General features: G+C 37.0%; 1 pseudogene; it reads left to right on the top strand.

Annotated features, from left to right (window-relative positions):
• Positions 1-22: 22 nt before the first annotated feature.
• On the top strand, positions 23-18,725 carry LOC113280161 (annotated as a pseudogene).
• The last annotated feature ends 2,272 nt before the right edge of the window (positions 18,726-20,997 follow it).

Genomic DNA, 20,997 nt, shown 5'->3' with positions numbered 1-20,997 from the left:
GGAAAATTCATTTTGTTTAGAAATGTATCACCACCCACCGAATGCAGATATGTACCAACAAATGCCACCAGGAGGCATGGTGCCGTATCAGCAGCCACCAACAGGAATGGCGCCATATTATCCACCACCTCCACCACCCGCAACTAGCAACGGAGCGACACCACAAAATCCGATCATCGTAATTGCACCTCATTTTTGTGCACCATATCCAGTAGATCTTACCATTATAGAGAAACTTCTAACTATTACCGAAGGCAGCTTTGCTGTTTTGGATATCAATGACAATATTGTCTTTAAAGTTAAGGGTACGGTTCTTAGCCTTCGCGACCGCGGTGTCCTTGTCGATGCTGCCGGTATTCCTCTTGTATCTCTGCAACAAAAGGTGTAGTTGCAGAAAATCCTACAACCACACCCCTATGAATTTAGACAAGACTCTAAATAATTATAATGGAATTCTTTTATTATTTATCAAGTTCTATAATTGGTTACAAGATGATACGATGACTTTACTTGCTCTCCAAATAAACTTTCTCTCTCTTAATTTCTTGTCTAACACTCACCTTTCAGATCTCTCTCCTTACACGGATTCCTTCCCCTTGTATAAGGTACTACATAGTGGATAACAGCTAATATATCCCCTATTTTTGGAATCATTATGCGTTACAATCGCTCATGTACATTCACTCAACCTCGCACACTTTACACTTCGCACAGATCATCACACTTTACTCGTGACTATGCTGACATCATTAAATATGTCATCCTTATTTTAGTATGAGTGATGGTCTTCGCTTAGGATAAATGACCTTTACTTCGTATACATAATGAATGTGCGATATTTCACTCCTACATTTTGCCTCTTCTCATTTCGTTCTCTTCATAAATTGAGCGATATGAGAAATTTTCAATCCAACTTATCGCACATATTTATTTCTTCATATTTTGTTTTACCGACATTCTTCCGTAATTTCAACCTTTCTTTTTGCACGTGTTGATTCTTCTGTTTTTTACCGATACAACCAGTTTCTAACCGATCATTTTCTTCTCTATTTACGGATTTTCCTCGAGAAATAACTTATTTATTTCTTTAATTTTTTTTATATCTCTTTTTCCTCGAGACCTCTACTCCCTTGATTCATCTGTTACTGTTGCTGCTGTTTTATCTCCATTATCTTCATGGATCCAAATTTAAGGTCTGTACGTTCTATCAAAATCATTCTCTTTTTATTATGTTGATTATAATTGCTAATCATAATTTTTAATCTCGATCATGATTGATGATCTTATGATTGGTTTATCCCCCTTACCGTCTTATGACTGATTTATCTCCCTTAATGTTTGTAGGAAAAGTTCTTCTTCAAGCGGCCTCAAAGTGACTGTTTCCAACCCTAAATCTTCTTCAGATATCAAGGACAAAGAATCTCTCAAGAGGAAGACTTCGCATAACAAAGAAGTAAGAAATATTCTTGTTTTTATCAAACAATATTGTTTCCTCTATTTCTTATCTACGTTGTTTTTGTAGGATTCTGATTGTGAGATGGGTGAAGAAATGGACCGAAACCTAAGAGATTTCGCAAGCCCACAGATCTTAAATCAAAAAATTTCATTCATGAATTTGGCGTCGTAGAGGTCATTCCTCCATCTCCAGTTCAAACTAATATTTTTCTTCTCATGTGAATGTCTCTGTTACTCTTGATGAAATTTTTCCTCCCGAAGAGAAAACCGTTACTAATCAAGGTCTACAGAGTACTCCCACTCATGCTTCTACATTTACCCCAGATGTTGTTCAAACTGTTTCAACCTTTTTGAACTCTCCTTTACTCATTAGCACCGATACCACTCAAAATAATTTGGATATTCCCAACTCTGCGAATTTTACTACTTCCTCTCCTTCTATTTCTGTTTCCCCTTATTCATCTCCCTCTTTCTTATTAGAATCCCTTTCTCTTGATAAGGAAGCTCTGAACAATGTAAAGTTTGCTTCTCAAACTTTACTCGACATTATCAAGTCTGCTCAGTCATCCACCAGTGATCCTCACAAAGTTCGCATATGTTTTGCTTTAAGTAAACTTCTATGCGAGTTTCCTTCTAATAAAGCTACAAGAGAATAAATTCATTCTCAAATCGATCCAAGTTTCCATACTGCTTTAGATGTCTTGGTAAGTACCTCTTGCGTATGCTCTTTCGTTTATAATATTCTTATTATATATGCTTACTTTCTTTCTTCTTTAGGAATCTCATTGTCGAATGATTTTGGCTGAAGGCCGTTTTAAATCTAGTTGCTCTCAACTACAACTTTCACACAATAACACCCTTTTAGAAAAGGAAGTTGGTAGACTTAAAGGAGAACTCCAAGTTGCAATCCTTGATTCTGAAGGTCTTCGAAGCCAGAACCAAAAACTTAGAGGTAACTTTCTTTTTATTTATTGTTTCTCGTAACATAATTCTTCGCTTATCTCCACCTTTTAAACTTTTCCATGCATTTATTAAGATTTAAACCAGAAGCGAGTTGATGAGAGATTTACCTTCCAATTCCTCGCTGAAGATATTCGTGCGGATAATGAGATGTTACAGACTCAACTAGATCAATTAAATAACTAAAATTCATATTCTCTTGACCAGATTAATAATCTAACTTGTGAAAATAGTCATCTTAATCAAGAGATTGAAGTGTTAAATACTCAGATTTACCACATGTCTAAACTGTTATATAATGCTGATTTAAGACATCAATCCTTATCAGAAGATAACCATACTCTTTCTCTGGAGAAACATTATTTTCTAAAGAAAGAATCAATATTTCCGCATCAGTATTTAATTCTCCAGAAAGTAAATAATGATCTAGAACAAGCCCTTCGTTCACTAGAAGTTCAGTATGAAGCATCATTCAAAGAATTAAGTACTCAGAACGAGAAAATCATCCAAAGTAAAATAAACTTGACTGTGAAGATGAACCAGCTTCAAGAACAATATGATCAACTGAAGCATTCTCATGATGGCCTTAAGAAAAAGAATAATTCCCTCTCTGCTGATAAAAGAAAGATTCGATCTCTTCTCAATGGTTTAGTTGGTGACGATTTCGATAAAGCTATGGAAAGTATGAAGAATAATACTTTTGCCTTTTCTAAATTCTGTAAAGGTAGTCAGCCTAAGTTGACTGCCTTAAATTTCTAATTCCCCTATTTATTTCTTTGAATTTTTGTTCTCAAATTATGATTCCATATTAACTTTTGCAGAGTCCGAAAAGTTGAATCAATTCACTATATCTCAGTTGAGATCTGAGCTGGGTAAAGTTCGTAAAGACCGCGCGAATATGGGGATTGCCTACACAAATCTTGAAGTTTCTCTTACTGCTTCTCGTGACCGTGCGAAAACGGTTTGCATATCTTCAAAATTTCGCAGAAATCAATGCCAGAAATATTGAGAAAGAAGTTATTCGCAAAGATCATGTGAATGCCCAGAATTTAGTTAATCAAATCCTTCTGAGCAACTCTCTTTCTCCAATAATTGTTCCTCCTCTTTATATAGGCGAAGACAAGAAGTATCCAGAACCAGATAGTGACTATGAATTTGTAAGTGATGATGAGAAAGATCATGAAGATGACATTGATGCTTCTGTATCAGAGGATCAACTTGAGAAGAAAAAATCTGGCAATGTTGATTTTGTTGATAAGACTACTGTCGAAGCTAAGGACTCAAATCCAAGTCACAAGATTGATGCTGAAAAGTCTTGAACATGATGTCTCCTCCAACAATGCTTATTCTTAGCACTCCTTAATTATCCAAATTCACCTCTTATGTTTTGGTACATTTTGAACTTGTTTCTTAATCAAGATAGATAATATCTTTTTATTTTAACTCCCCTAGTTGCCTCTTATTATATGTCTTGTAAGAAACCGGTATGCGAATTTTGCGGATCCCTGGAAAACCATCATTAGTTTACATATATGTTTTCTCATAAGGTCTTATGTTGCCTTCCTAAATAAAGGTCTTAGCTTGCCTTAATTTATCTTTTATTTTTGTGCGATGAGATCGCAGGCGGTCGCTACACCTAAATGTAAGGACCCTTTGATCTCGCATTATCATATTCTTGTATTATTGCCTCTTCAGGTTTTTCTCGTGCGTAAATATGATAAGACTTAATACTTCCTTGAGTAAAAAGCCTCATGACATTTACGTCTTTGTGACACAATTCATCTCCCTAATGGAGGGTGTCGTCCTTATATTCCCCCTGGTTTCCCCTTCAAGGAAGCTTACCTCTACCGGGTTAAGTTTTGCTCCTCCCATCCGGTAATGCAACAACCATTTGATTTCGCAGCCTCTTATCCCTCCACCGATAAGGTTTATGGTTACGATACCGCACCCTAAGCGGGGTATCTTCGGACCGAGTGCATCGTAGTCAGGACTTGTCAAGAATGGCAAAGCAGGCTCCAACGCCCCCAACATTCTTGACTCAACCGTGTACCTCGGCACCCTGATCGAGTTTCTGCACTCCTTAGGAGAGACTTTCTTACCCTAGTCTCTCAATCTAAGGAAATAAGCTTAGATTGAAAATTTAAGGCACCTCTTCTGGATGGGCTTTTTCGTTTTTTGTCACCCCAAATTTCCATGACTCAAGTTCCAGGGTCGATGTAGCTTTCCCTTGAGTCATGGTTATCAGGTTTTCCCCAAATGTGACGTGCGATAGGTATTACTTGTTGCCTCTTTCATTTATGCGAACTAGGTGCATGCCGCAGTTGGATGCCTCTCTTCTGTGGTTATATATTCTCTTCCTTATATTAAGGTCTTATTATAAGGACTTATATTTTCCTTTTCTGATTTGAAAATCGAACGGAATCTCCAAACCTGCTTATTGAATTGAATGTTACATCCATGTTTAAAAAAAATAAAAAATCACATTCTTGATTTCGCATTGTTGTACCTGTGCGATTTATATCGCATATCTTTATGGGTAATATTTCTTCAAATATAACCTATTCCAAGGACGATCTAATTTCCATCCTACATTTCTTCCTTCGGGATCTCGCAACTCATAAGCTCCATTTACAACTATTCTTTTTATTATATATGGTCCGTCCCACTTCTTCTCCAACTTTCCATCACCTCCTCTCTGATAAACAGGTATTTCTCGCAACACTAATTCTCCTAGTTGAAATTCTCTTATCTTAACCTGCTTATTGTATTCTCGAGCTAATCTTCTTTGATAATTTTCCATATGTTGCAAAGAGACCTCTCGAACTTCTTCCAGATCATCAAGTTTTGTTAGAATTAAATCCGCACTTAGATTCTTCTCCCAAGCTTCCTTCTTTGTAGTAGGGATAATGACTTATGTTCGTAACACTGCTTCTACCCCATATGTTGTTTTAAACAGAAAGGGGACATTCCTGTCGCTTCCCTTCTTGTTGTTATATATACCCATACTACATTATGTACTTGTTCGCACCAACCTTTATTATGCCCTTCCAACTTCTTCTTTAATGTGTCTGCGATCGTTTTGTTGGTTGCTTCTACTTGTCCATTACTCTGCGGATAGAGGGGGGTAGACTTTCCACTTTGAATTTTGATGAATTTAGCAGCATTTCTATATTCTCACCTTCAAATTGTTTTCCATTATCAGATACTAACTGTGCGGGGATGCCAAATCTGCATATGATATTTTCAAAAATGAACGTGAATATGTCTTTATCACGAATATGTTGTACTGCTTTCACTTCTGCCCACTTCGTGAAATAATCTGTTGCGACAATTAGGTATCTTATTTGCCCTGTCCCTGGTATAAACGGACCAACGATATCAATTCCCCACTTTCCGAATGACCATGCATTTGTTGACGTGTTTAGCATTGCCCCCGGTGCGTGTATTTTCTTTCCATGACGTTGACACTCTTCGCATCGTCTTGATACCTGCTTTGCATCTTTGTGCATGTAAGGACAATAATATCCTTGTATCTTCCCTCTGTATGCGACTGATCTTCCACCACTATGGTTTCCAGCATCCCCATAATGTAATGCCTTTAAGATTTCCATTTCTTGTTTTCGCGTAAGATATCCAAGCTGCCATCCCTTAATTCATAATTTGTTGCACGACTTTTTAATTTATGTTCTTCTAATCTTTTTCTAGGTAACTCTCCTTTATCTAGATATAAATGAATCTCAATTCTCCAATATTTTTCTTCATTCATTTGTTCTCCTTCTTTGTCTTCTACTATCATCACTTCTGCTTCTATTTCGTCTTCCTTATTTATAGATGGTAAATAAAGTGTTTGTATCTTCATATCTCTTGCAGTTGGATAAATTAGCATGGATGGTAGAAAAGCCAATGCATCTGCGAGTCTGTTATCTTTTCTGCCTATATGTCTCCAACTTATATTTGGAATTCGCTCTGCTAATTGTATGACCAATTTCTTGTATTTCTGTAAATATGGTTCATTCGTACAATACTCTCCTTCTATTTGTCGAATTACTAATTGGGAGTCACTAGTTATTCGCGCTTCCTTTATCTCCATTTCAATTGCTAACTTTAATGCATGTACAACTGCCTCATACTCGGTTTCATTGTTTGTGGATGCGAACTCCAACCTGAATGAGTAAACCATTCGCGCTCCTTATGGTAAAATAAAGACAACACCTATACCATTTCCTTCTCCATTAGACGATCCATCCACTAGTATCTCCCACCTGTTTGAATTTCGATCTATTAATAAATCTGTAAGATTTCCACGTTCCTCATCCACGTCCATCATATCTTCTACAGATTCATCTTCCTCCAAAGGAAATTCTGCCAGGAACTCTGCGATGATTTGTAACTTTGGAGAAGATAATACTTCAAAACCGATTTCAAAGTTTTCCAATTGTGCATTCCATCTTTCAATTCTCCCTGATCGTTTTGAATTTTTCATCGCAGGCTCAATTGGTATGTTTGTTAATACCTTAATCTTATGAGCCTGAAAATAAATGCGAAGTTTAAAGGACGCATACACGAGTGCGAGAATTAGTTTTTCAATCTTCGAATAATTTTTCTCTGCAGAATTGTACGTTTTGCTTATATAATATATTGGTTTTTCTACTCCTTGATCCGAACGTAACAAGACCGCACTTAATGCATATGGTGTTGATGCCAAATATAATAGCAACTCTTCTCCTGGATTTGCCTTTTGCATAATAAATAAATTCATTAAGTAATTTTTGATGCTTTGTAATGCCTTGTCACATTCCTCTGTCCACTCAAATTTTGTTCCCTTCTTTAGTATGTTGAAGAAGTGTTTACATTTTCCCGAAGAACGTGAAATAAATCTTCCCATTGAAGCTATTAATCCATTTAACTTTTGAACATCCTTCACTGTTGCTGGAAGTGGAATATCTCTAATCTATTGTACCTTGTCTGGATCAACTTCTATTCCCTTCTTAGAGACTATATAACTGATGAGTCCTAAAAAGTGCATATTTCTATATATTTTTCTTGGCATTTAACTCATCTTTTGTGCATTAATTCTACATTTTATCCCATATTCTGTATTTTCTTTGTTTTCAAGAATAAACATTTTTATTAACTAATTTTGCATTTTTAGGTAATAAATAAAGTTTGGATGAATAGCGGAGCGGAAAAGAGCAGAAAAGCGGTGAAAAGCCGGGAGGAATTACACAAGGAAGCCGCGAAGAATGTTGTGCGCAAGACCAAAAGGCTAGAACTGGGCTTGAAGAGGAAGAATTGTCCTTAAAGAAGATATGGGCTTGGCATACCCAAGGCCCAAAACCCTCACCCAAATCCATTTCCTATATCCATACCCGTTTCTCTTTCTAGCCGTCAGATTGGATCATCACATCATCCTACGGTCGGCTCATCATCGTGCATCAAACTCTGAAGTTCCTGTCAAATATCATAGTACCTAACCCCATCTGGAACCGTTAGCTTCGTTGTATCTCGCAATCCAACGGTCGCTACAAGCTGTTTCCCTTCTTGTCGTTCGATTCGTTTCAGATGTGGTCATCCAACGCTCTCGTCTTGCTGGACATCAAGATTGTTGATCCCGCCCAACACCGGAGCACACCCAACACATATAACCCAAAAACCTAACCCTAAATCGCTCATTCTCTTCTCCCCTTCTCTTTATTCTCTTCTCCCGCCTCTGCAGACACCATGTCTGCCGTACCACCACCTTCTCCACCATGTCCGCCACCACCTACTCTGCCACAACCAAACCACCAACTCCACCTGCTCGAACATCATCACCCCCTCTTTCTAGCCCCCTATTTGATTGATATTTCTTCTCACTTTCTCTGAAACCCTAGAAGAAAAATCAATCGATTAGGCGAGTCTAGAGTAGCAATTGACACATGGGAATGGAGCAAAGGACCAAGGGGAAGAATGGGTCGAAGACAAACTCGTCAAATCACATCAATATGGGTAAGAATTACCAAACCCTAAATTTTCTGATTTGGGGGAATTTATTAAAGAACCCTAATGTTCTGTTAGGGAGAGCATTAGAGAAGATATGGGTCTGTTTTGTACTGTCAAATTAGGTAGAAATAATTTACCTAATTTCTGTTTAAATTGGGGATATTTTTGGGGAAGAACCCTAATTTTGTAATTTGGGGGAAAACCCAAATTGGGTCTGTGGGTATAAATTGAGACTGTGGGTATGTTTTAATGGGCATGCCTGGACTAGCTAGAGCACCACCAAGAGGCCTGGAATAGCCAGGACCTCAACTGTTAATTTTGTTTTCAATATCAGTTCATTTTAAATTTCAGTTGTTCAATTCATCATGTTCTAGTTTAATTGCTAAGGGGGAGATGAAATCATGATGCTTCTGCTAATTCAATCCAAGCTAGATATTGTTCTTGTTATGCTGAAATGTTTAGGATAGTCTTAATCAAAGAACATCCTTTAGGTTGTTAAAACACCTAAGTGGCTTCTCTGCGGGTAGTTGCAGTGTGAGAGCCCCAACTATCACAAGGTTTAGAATTTTCTTAGTGCCTTTAGCCTCCTTTCTAACCCAACCCTTTGATGAGCAGCAGGCATAGAACCTCCACTGCCATCTAGTTAGTCAGTTGAGCCAAGAAGCTCACTGATAACTATACAAGGGACAAGAGCAGTATTGAACTGAGATTTCCTTAGCGTAGTTAAAATGGTGGATTCGAAGCCTTAGTACCATGTTGCATTGCTTTACTTTCTGTCAATATTTCAGTCACATACCAAAACAGCTCAGTTGTGTTTCAACACAACACAAAATTCATTCCTACTGTCACTAGAAAAGTAGAAACAACACTAGCTCCCTCCAAGTCCCTGTAGACAAACCCTTTCTTCCCATCACTAGCTACAACTGACCCTGTGCACTTGCAGGTCAATTTGTAGGTTGTTTATAAAACCCACCAAGTTTTTGGCGCCGCTGCTGGGGACTCGGTGGCGGTGCCTTGTTGTTTCTCATATTTCCCTTTGCTCATTTGCTGCTCACTTGCTCTTCTAGCTTGCTGTGTAGTCTCTCCTGTACATATGCATTTTTAGCTCAATCTTCACTGTTGCCATTCTTTTGCATTGCATTCCATTCCTGTAGCATAATTCATAACTGCATACCACTATATCTTAAACTTGAATTTTTAGTCTAGCTGCATACCATCGTCATCTTAAACTAATTCTGCATTTCATTCACTTTAGCATCTTGCTCTGTAGCCTTAGCCTTCATCTCTTCCTGTAACTTAGCTCTTGTAATGATAGCTATGCATTGTCATTTTCAGCAACTTCTTAAACTGCATGTTCTCAGCAACTTTATATTCTGCATTCTGTAGCATTTTCTCCATCTGCAATTGCACAACTGCATTGCAGTTCTTCAACTTTGCTTACTTTGCCCATGTTCTTTGTGTATTGATCACACACATTTAAGTGTGCAGGTAACTGGTGCTGCTGTTGGTTGTTGCCTTGCTTGCCAGAGCTGCTGGTGGGCTGTAGGTACACTTTGCTTACCTAGTTGCTGGGCTAGAAGAACCTTGCTGCTGGGCTGTGAGTTTTTGGAAGTAAAGTCCAAAGCCCAACTGAGCTTGTGGAGTTGAACAGAAATTGAACCAAGCCCAACTGGGCTTTTGCAACAAAAGAAAAGGGACTTAAGCCCAATTGGGCTTCCCTCCAAAAAGGTAAGCCTAAACCCAAACCCAAATTTTTTGGGCTTGTAATTTTTTTGGGTTTATATTGTTATTCTCTTTTGGGCTTGTAATTTTAATTATCTTTTTGGGCATGTAATAATTATTTTAATTTTAATTTTATTTCTTTCTTTATTTGGGATTGTAATAATTTTAGTTTTATTTTTATTTTCTTTTTTTTTTGTGGGTTTGTAATAATTAGTTTTATTTTTATTTCTTTCTTTATTTGGGCTTGTAATTTAGTTGTTTGTTAGGCTTGTAGTTTCTTAATAGGGGCTTGCTCTAAACTTAACTTTTTGAATTTTGGGCTTGCCTCTTTTGTGAACCAAACTTAACTAAATTTTGGGCTAAAAAAAAAAAAAAAAAAAAATTTGCTTCTAATTTCAAAAACCAAATTTTTGCTCCCCATCTTTAAAAACCAACATGGGCTTTGCCCCTTGCCTTTAAAAACCAAATTTTCATCAACCAAATAGTGGGCTTTGTGTCACGCTAGTTTCCTTTTTTTCAAATATGGGCCAACCTCATGCTCTCCATGAATACATGTTTCCCACAATAAAAACTCAATTATCATGTATTGTTTTACCTCAAACCGATAACTTTTTTAAAATAAATGCAAGCATGATACAAATACTTCCAAAATTTCGAGGGTTCGATTCTGAGAACCCCTACACTCATGTAAGAGAGTTTGAACAAATTTGCCGGATTATGCAACCTGAACATATGTCCGAAGACTCTCTGAAATTGCGTTTGTTTACTTTTTCTTTAAAGGAAAAGGCCAAAACATGGTTTTACGGTTTGAGACCACAATCAATCACCAGTTGGGACCAACTCACAAATCAATTTGTCGGAAAGTTCTTTCCACATCATAGGACCATCTCTATTCGTCGAAGTATTAATTGTTTTGTCCAGTTAGATGGAGAAACACTTTTTCATTATTTTGAACGATTTAATGATTTGTTGTTTGAGTGTCCTCATCATGGCCTCGAGAAGTGGAGACTGGTCGCCATTCTTTATGAGGGACTAGACTTTAAGTCTCGACCTTGGTTGAATCTATGTGTAATGGTGAATTCATTGATAAAACTGTGGACGATGCATGGTTATTTCTAGCTGAAGTTGCAGAGAAAACCCATCAGTGGGAAACCTATAGGGAAACTAGGACCATGCCACATGATATGGGTAATCACCATGAGTCAGATGTTGATTTTCCCAATGAGCTTAATTCTGGATATAGTGTTTCATACCCTATTGCTGAAAATGTCAATCCATATTCACTTATTTTAGAGGCAGATGTATGGACGAAAAACACTAATGGTTTTGACAAAGTAGGATTTTCATGTATTTGTGATGATGATGATTATGATGATGTTATATTACAAGAACATGTCTATGCTGAAAATGTTATGGAACCCTTGGGTTCAAATACATTAGGCTTTTCTGCCCCGACCTTCATGAATGATGTTTCTTCTAGTATTCCATATACATGTGATGAGGCTACTGATTTAGATATTGTGCAGTTATCCTGTGAAGAGCATGACTTAGGTAATGTTGAATTTTCTGTTGACACTAATGATCCTATGCATGAAAATATAGTTGATGTGTCTGATTCCATACCTAAGCCACAATATATTGCTTGTTTTGATGTTAATTTGGATATTTCGGATAACCATGATTCTGAATTTGGACTTGTGAAATTGTGTTGTGATGATGAGCATGCTACACAACTTGATTATGATTTAGAAAATGCTGATGTGACTGATAATATTGGTACTTTTGATCTCATGCATGTGAGAAACTTAGATGTCACCTTCTTGCCTAAGTCACAGATTGAGATTATTCCACCCAACTTGGATTTGGTTTGTAACAAAAATTTTAAACCAACTTTTCTGAAGATTCCCAACCTAGGATTGGAAATGTGTGCCTCTCAAGTCCTCTTGGACTATTTTGCATCTAAATACAATACTTTTAAGGAGCCACAGTTGGAATATGCATGTTTGTCCATCCCAAACAAAGTCCATTTTGAGTTAGATCTTGTGAATCCTGCACCCCTAAAATGGAAAGATTTTGTGCTTAAAAGTAAACCTGCTGAAAATTACAGGTTTGGGGGTGATTCATCCGGTTTTTCACTCTCGCTCTCATTTCAGTCCAATTTTAGTGTTTTGAAACTGTCTATGTTTCAACACTTTTTCTTTTGGGTTGATCCTCGACTCTTTAGATTGTTAGTATATGGTGAATTTTTTTGTATATAATCCAGTAGATAAAATTTCTTAAAACCCTTTTGTTCCTTTTGTATATATTTTTCTAATCCAATATGATCTCGGCTGACATATGTTGGATTCTTGCCTTGAATAACAGAGTTCTAATTTTGCCTTCACCGTCAAATCGGGTATTCTCTTTCCTTTTTCTCTACTCAACATGATCCTCTTCATATGTTGTATTATAATTTTGTTCATATTTTGAAACATTGAGGACAATGTTTAGTTTAGGTTTGGGGGTGAAAAGTAGATACTTTGATAATATGCCATAATTGAAAAAAAAAAAAAAAAAAAAAGCAAGAACTCCTTCTTTTTGAAAAAATTTAAAAATTCCAAAAAAAAAAAAAATTAAAAATTAAAAAATCATAAAAATGGAGCTCATTTACCTTGAAATGTTGACTCTTGTGCATGTATGTAAACATAAGGATTCTTAGTCTAGATATTTAGGCACCCTGATTCTAGCACAATTCACATGTGATAAGAAACTTGCACGCGCACGATCTACCAATACATGTATAGCCTCGATCTTCAAGGTGTTTGATAGGAAGTTAGATTGCCAATCACTTTAGAATACTGAATGAGACTTGACTAGCTTGTTCTTTGGTTGGCTGGGATAGAAGTTGGAGGATACGTTAAGAAAAGCAACCATAGAATTTGACCGGATGCATTCGATAAGGGACACCTCTTGCTAAGAGTCATGTAATAATGTTTTTCTTTTTTGTTCATGTATCAAAAGTGTCACTATGTTGTAAAGATCAAAGTTATTTCTTCAAAAAAAAAAAAAAAAAAAAAAATCAAATCAATCAAGTATTTATTTATTCCATGTTTTGTCATGTTAAAGACAATAGTTCTCTCTTGTTCCAAAAATAAAAGAGAGTAATCAATGTAAATAAGAGTCATGTAAAGAGTCATCTTTTTGTTGTAAATAGTCTTGTAATAAGCAAGGAGGGTGCAGCCATCGATGTATAACGCGGGTAAACTGAAATATCACCAACTCATTGGGTGAACATTCACAATTCTCGTAAAGCCGGACAGCTAGCTTGGCTTAGGATTCGGTTCTTAGCCTAAAAACTATCTCTTGGTGATTAGTAGTCATAACTTCAGGTCAGTCTAGAAACATGTGTAGATACACTTTACACTCTTATCACATGTCTTTATTTGTTATCAGTGCTAGGATTGTGCCTTTGATAGCTAGATTGACATCTCCATTTTGCTGTGAGCTTCTACTGTCTTGCACATGTCACATTTGATGGAATCTGAGCTTATATTTTGGCCTAGGACTTTGTAGGTACGTTCTAAGCAAACCTTCACGAGACTTCACTCGTCCAATAGGGACACTTAGTGGTTTAAAAGGCTTAGTGCATACGCTAAATGCATTCGAGAGACCAGCGACAGTGGTATAGGCAGGATTTCCTTAGTTTTGTTTTACTTGAGGACAAGTAAAATTCAGGTTTGGGGGTATTTGATGAGTCCTAAAAAGTGCATATTTCTATATATTTTTCTTGGCATTTAACTCATCTTTTGTGCATTAATTCTACATTTTATCCCATATTCTGTATTTTCTTTGTTTTCTAGAATAAATATTTTTATTAACTAATTTTGCATTTTTAGGTAATAAATAAAGTTTGGATGAATAGCGGAGCGGAAAAGAGCAGAAAAACGGTGAAAAGCCGGGAGGAATTACACAAGGAAGCCGCGAAGAATGTTGTGCGCAAGACCAAAAGGCTAGAACTGGGCTTGAAGAGGAAGAATTGTCCTTAAAGAAGATATGGGCTTGGCATACCCAAGGCCCAAAACCCTCACCCAAATCCATTTCCTATATCCATACCCGTTTCCCTTTCTAGCCGTCAGATTGGATCATCACATCATCCTACGGTCGGCTCATCATCGTGCATCAAACTCTGAAGTTCCTGTCAAACATCATAGTACTTAACCCCATCTGGAACCGTTAGCTTCGTTGTATCTCGCAATCCAACGGTCGCTACAAGCTGTTTCCATTCTTGTCGTTCGATTCGTTTCAGATGTGGTCATCCAACGCTCTCGTCTTGCTGGACATCAAGATTGCTGATCCCGCCCAACACCGGAGCACACCCAACACATATAACCCAAAAACCTAACCCTAAATCGCTCATTCTCTTCTCCCCTTCTCTTTATTCTCTTCTCCCGCCTCTGCAGACACCATGTCTTCCGTACCACCACCTTCTCCACCATGTCCGCCACCACCTACTCTGCCACAACCAAACCACCAACTCCACCTGCTCGAACATCATCACCCCCTCTTTCTAGACCCCTATTTGATTGATATTTCTTCTCACCTTTCTCTGAAACCCTAGAAGAAAAATCAATCGATTAGGCGAGTCTAAAGTAGCAATTGACACATGGGAATGGAGCAAAGGACCAAGGGGAAGAATGGGTCGAAGACAAACTCGTCAAATCACATCAATATGGGTAAGAATTACCAAACCCTAAATTTTCTGATTTGGGGGAATTTATTAAAGAACCCTAATGTTGTGTTAGGGAGAGCATTAGAGAAGATATGGGTTTGTTTTGTACTGTCAAATTAGGTAGAAATAATTTACCTAATTTCTGTTTAAATTGGGGATATTTTTGGGGAAGAACCCTAATTTTGTAATTTGGGGGAAAACCCAAATTGGGTCTGTGGGTATAAATTGAGACTGTGGGTATGTTTTAATGGGCATGCCTGGACTAGCCAGAGCACCACCAAGAGGCCTGGAATAGCCAGGACCTCAACTGTTAATTTTGTTTTCAATATCAGTTCATTTTAAATTTCAGTTGTTCAGTTCATCATGTTCTAGTTTAATTGCAGAGGGGGAGATGAAATCATGATGCTTCTGCTAATTCAATCCAATCTAGATATTGTGCTTGTTATGCTGAAATGTTTAGGATAGTCTTAATCAAAGAACATCCTTTAGGTTGTTAAAACACCTAAGTGGATTCTCTGCGGGTAGTTGCAGTGTGAGAGCCCCAACTATCACAATGTTTAGAATTATCTTAGTGCCTTTAGCCTCCTTTCTAACCCAACCCTTTGATGAGCAGCAGGCATAGAACCTCCACTGCCATCTAGTTAGTCAGTTGAGCCAAGAAGCTCACTGATAACTATACAAGGGACAAGAGCAGTATTGAACTGAGATTTCCTTAGCGTAGGTAAAATGGTGGATTCGAAGCCTTAGTACCCTGTTGCATTGCTTTACTTTCTGTCACTATTTCAGTCACATACCAAAACAGCTCATTTGTGTTTCAACACAACACAAAATTCATTCCCACTGTCACTAGAAAAGTAGAAACAACACTAGCTCCCTCCAAGTCCCTGTGGAAAAACCCTTTCTTCCCATCACTAGCTACAACTGACCCTGTGCACTTGCAGGTCAATTTGTAGGTTGTTTATAAAACCCACCAATAACCCAAAAATTTTCCTGATGATACTTCGAAAACACATTTTTCTGGATTCACCTTGATATTGAATTTTCGTATCTGCTCAAATATTTCTCTTAAATCATCAACATGATCTTCCGCCTCTTTACTTTTTACTAACATGTCATCAACATAGACCTCTACTGTTTTATGTATCCATTTCTCAAACACTTTTTCTACCATTCGCTGATACGTCGCACCCGCATTCTTCAATCCAAACGGCATTTTTGTATAAAAGTATAATCCTCTGGGTGCGAAAACAGCAGTATGTTCTTGATCTTCTTCAGCCAAAGGAATTTCATTATAACCTTTATACCCATTTAAAAATGAGATTCTACCATTTCCTGAAGCCGATTTAACCATTTGTGGAATATCTGGTAAAGGATAATTGTCCTTATGACATGGTTTATTTGAATCACTGAAGTCTATGCAAATTCTTATCCCCTTGTTTTTCTTTGGCACCACCACCATGTTTGATATCCATTCTGGATATTTTGCTGGTCTTATAATCCCTGACTCTAAGATTTTTTGTAACTCTGTTTTTATTTGAGGATGATATGTTGTTGCGATCTTTCGTATTCTTTGCTTAAATGACTTTACATTCTTTTTAATATCCAATTTATGGAATGCAACAGACGGATCTATCCTTGTCATTTCTTCCATACTCCATGCGAATATATCATTATAATCGCGCAAGATGTTTATTGTTTTTTCTTCTTCCTCTTTATCCATCTTAGTTCCAATTTTTAGTGTTTTTGGTTCTTCTTCTGTACCAGCATTTACTTCTTTCGTTGGCTCTGCTGCAGTGAAATTCGCTCTTGGTTCTCCCATTGGTGTTGACTCCTTTATCTCTTGAATTGGTTCACCTTCCTTTTCTGGTATCTCGCTCGGTATTCCTTTTCCTTCCTTCGCTCTAATCATATATATCCGAAATTCTTCTTCTTTTCTTAATTCCTTTGCTTTTCTCCAGCGATCCTTTCGCTTCTTTGCACGTCCTTCGTAATTTTTTACATCCACCTGATGACAGATATGCGCACTTGGAATATCTCCTCTAATTTCACCTATTCCGCTTGGAATTGGGAATCTAATGCGTTGATGTAGTGTAGACGCTATGGCTTTTATCGCATGCATCCATGGTCTCCCCAATAACATGTTGTATGGTGATTCTATATCAACCACACATAATGTTGTCTTTACTTCTACTTCTCCGAGCAGTATTAGCATTGTAATCTCTCCTTTTGGTGTTGTGATTGTTCTATCAAATCCATGTATATTGTAAGCTGAACATGTCATGTACGTATCTTTGTATCCCATTGCTCTGAACGTATGATAAAATAAGATATCAACAGCACTTCCAGTATCCACCAACGTTCTATTAATCGCCCATTCTTCTGAGTTTTCCTCCTTTTGACCAACTTTACTTCGCTCAACCGTTATTGTAATCACCAATGGATCTGTTCGCATTAAATTTCCTTCCGGAATTTCATCTGTTGCAAACGTTATTTTTGTTTTTTCCCATTCCTTTAGAGGAGATTCTTTTTCCACCGTCATCACCTTCTTTCCTTTATAATCTCGTTTATGTATTCTTCTTGTGATTCCTGCTTGAAAATGCGCATCAGAGAGTGGCGTTTTAGTTATAGAATTACACTGTATGCCTCTTCCTCTTCCTTGTATCGTCATGATTTTTATTTTTCCTATAGATCCTATAGATTCTTCGCTTTTCATATTTATCTTCTCCAAAATCTTCAGATCAAATTTTTCAAGATTCTACAAACTCTTTGACATGATTTATCACTCCAAGCTGTTTCTAGCGCCAAAATGTAGTTGCAGGAAATCCTACAACCACACCACTATGAATTTAGACAAGATTCTAAGTAATCATAATCAAATTCTTTTATTATTTATCAAGTTCTATAATTTGTTACAAGATGATACAATGACTTTACTTGCTCTCCAAAGAAACTTTCTCTCTCTTAATTTCTTGTCTAACACTCACCTTACAGATCTCTCTCCTTACACAAATTCCTTCCCCTTATATAGGGTACTACATAGTAGATGACAGCTAATAGATCCCCTATTTTCGGAATCATCGCGCGTTACAATCGCTGATGTACATTCACTCAACCTCGCACACTTTACACTTCGCACAGATCATCACACTTTACTCGTGACTATGCTGACATCATTAAATACGTCATCATTATTTTAGTATGAGCGATGGTCTTCGCTTAGGATAAATGACCTTTATTTCGCATACATAATGAATGTGCGATATTTCATTCCTACAGAAGGTAAATTATGTATTCATGGTTATTTTTAATTAAAAAAATCAATAGTGAATTAGTGTAATTAATAAAAAAAAAAACTTTCAGATATTGACTTGCCATAGGAGATGGCAAGTGTATAGAGGAGACAGCTCAGATTCAAGAGATTTGTTGTTCAGTGTGAAGAAATCTAGCCTCCTGCAAATCAAGACAAGTTTGCATGTTTTCTTAGCATCAAACACATCTGAAGCCGTCTGTGATTTTAATATATATCAAAGGAAGCTTTTTTGAGAGATCTTGTGCCATCTATGCTGGGGATTCAAAGAACCTCATTGCTCAGGTATCTGTTGTTTTTTTTGTTTTGTTTTCTTTTCTGAAGCAATTATCTCAATGTCAGGCAAACAAAAGTAGAGATTAAACGCGTGTAATATTGTTTATTTGTAGGTAAATAGTGTTATAACAATAATAAAATTATTTGATGATAATGTTGTCGTTGTAGATGCACAGGAAACACACTGTCCAAAGTATTGTTCTGGACCAGGACACCTACTCAATCACCGGGTACCCAAACGTTGATTATGCATTCGTTTTTGCCTTGTGTGTGGTTCTCAATGAAATTAATATGGATAGAAGTGGTGAAGATTAAGCTCTTCTCCAAGATTAAACAGATATCTCCATGATAGATAGATGGGTAAAGTTATTAGATAATGATACTAGTGAACAACTCATTAATGTATTTTTTTGTAGAGATTTTGTTGATAATTTTCTTTTCTTTTGAAAGGATGAATTTTATTTTTGGGTTCATTTTATCAGCAAAAGCTTTTTTGAAAAAAATAAATACTTGATTGCAGTTACCGCAAGGACAGAAGAATGGCGTATTGCCTTCTTGACGACACATGTGTATGCATTTGACAGCTCTTCGTAAGAGATCTAAAATCTCAGGGGAATGGGTGGAAATTATTCCAAACTTTTTCAACTTTGTTGTGTAATCGCTTTCTTTCAACAATAAATTATTTTTCTAGCAAAAAAAAGACAGTTTTGTTTCGTACTTTGAACTTAAAGTGCATCATCATTCATCGCCAAGCTATAGATTGAATGGATGGGGATAAGAGCATACATAACTTTTGTTTCTTAATGGAAATGCTTGCATGATTCCACTCAATATGGTAAGATATGTTCCAAAAACAAAAGAAAAGAAAATAAATATGTTCTTTAAGAGCAGTTCCTATGGAATGAACAAACTTCATGTTTGTTCATTTGGTTCCCACTATGAATTCAACAAATATGAAAAATAGATATTTAAACTTACAAATTTGTTGGTTTGTTAAGTGAATTGGATAATATGGCACACTTTTGATGAAAGACCGGGCGAGCTATGTAAAATCTCTGACGTTGAAACTTCAAACTCCCGCGTTGATGCCACAACCACCCAGCACAATTCCATTTTCCGAGATTTCTTTTACTACAGCTCACATGCAAAACTTTAGCTTAACTTTCATACATTTCCTTTTTATATTCTATAACATATTATTATATTATATAAGTCTTAAAATTTTTATACCTTTTATAACTTTCATTATTATTATACTAAAATTAATGGGCGGGAAATGAAAGGTAGTACTACCAAGGCTTAATCCTATGGGCTAGATATCTAGCTGCTAGATTGGTCATCCACGTCAGCATGGACAACCTCCTAAGTCCTATGGAATGGCTAATCTAGCAGCTAGATTAGCAGCGGGACCACCATATAACGCCGAATCGTTCGGCGCTCAGTGCTGAACGGTTCGGCGCTTTAAATCTCAGTCGTTAGATCATAAAATTTTCTCCTAGCGCTGAATGGTTCGGCGTTTATGTCACTTTCTGAGCGCCGAACGGTTCAGCGTTTCACTTGCTAGGTGAGAGAACTATCAACTATCACTGTTAACTTTTTTCCAACACTTTTTTCTTGATTTGCAACACTTTTGGCCAATCTAGCACTTCAATCTAGCCCATAGGGGTTAGCTTAATGAGTGAAAAGTAGCATTGGGAGTGAATTGTTTGAGGGCGCGCCTAATCTTTTCCCGCCAATTGAGTTTCACCACAGTGGGAAAATGGGTTTGATCATCCACCTGGCTGAAAAAATTATTTTTTTTGTTCATTCCCATAGGAACTGCCCTAAGGCCTATTCTTATGCACATGCCAAAAAAAAACATGTTTGGCATATCGGGCGGCATGGCAAACAAGTTGTGTCACTATGGGAAAATCACGGAGTGACCGAGTTTCTAGCGATTGATACTGAATTTAACGCCAGCAATAAAGAATTTATCGCTGGCGTTATAATCGATATCGCTCGATATTTATTTTATCGCTGGCGCTATAATCGATATCGCTCGATATTTATTCTAGCGTCATGATTAATATCGCCAACGTTCGACTTTCTAACGCCTATAAATACCGCACCTTCTTATCTATTCTTCACACTTTACCTCCTTTTCCCTTCTCAGCTATTCTCTACTCTTCGATTCTATTCGCTAAGAAAATTATCTTTCGTTTTACTTCCTAAAAGAATATAGTGACTGAGAAAAGAAAAAGAAAAAGAAAAGTCAAAGGATCTACTAGTACCCCAGTCAGTGGATTAATTTTTGTTGTGGATAAAGAATATGAGTTTCAAAATGTTAGACAAGTAGCCGGTGATAGTGTGTTCTCTAATCACATATCTGAGCATCCGGAGTGAGTTAATTCAGTTAATCTAAGAGGTGGATGGTCTGAGTTCTGTATGATTTTTCAGTTACTTCCCCTTTTTGTTCAAGAGAGGGTCCGAAGATATTCTTGGCGACATTTATATCATATACAACCTAGAAACTACGGGACTCAAGGAGTTCAAGTTATATTAGAACGATGGTGGAAAACTACAAACACGTTCTTTTTCAAAGACTTTG

Source organism: Papaver somniferum, chromosome 5, assembly GCF_003573695.1.
Source record: "Papaver somniferum cultivar HN1 chromosome 5, ASM357369v1, whole genome shotgun sequence".
NCBI lineage: Eukaryota > Viridiplantae > Streptophyta > Magnoliopsida > Ranunculales > Papaveraceae > Papaver > Papaver somniferum.
This window is presented reverse-complemented; position numbering and strand designations above follow the sequence as displayed.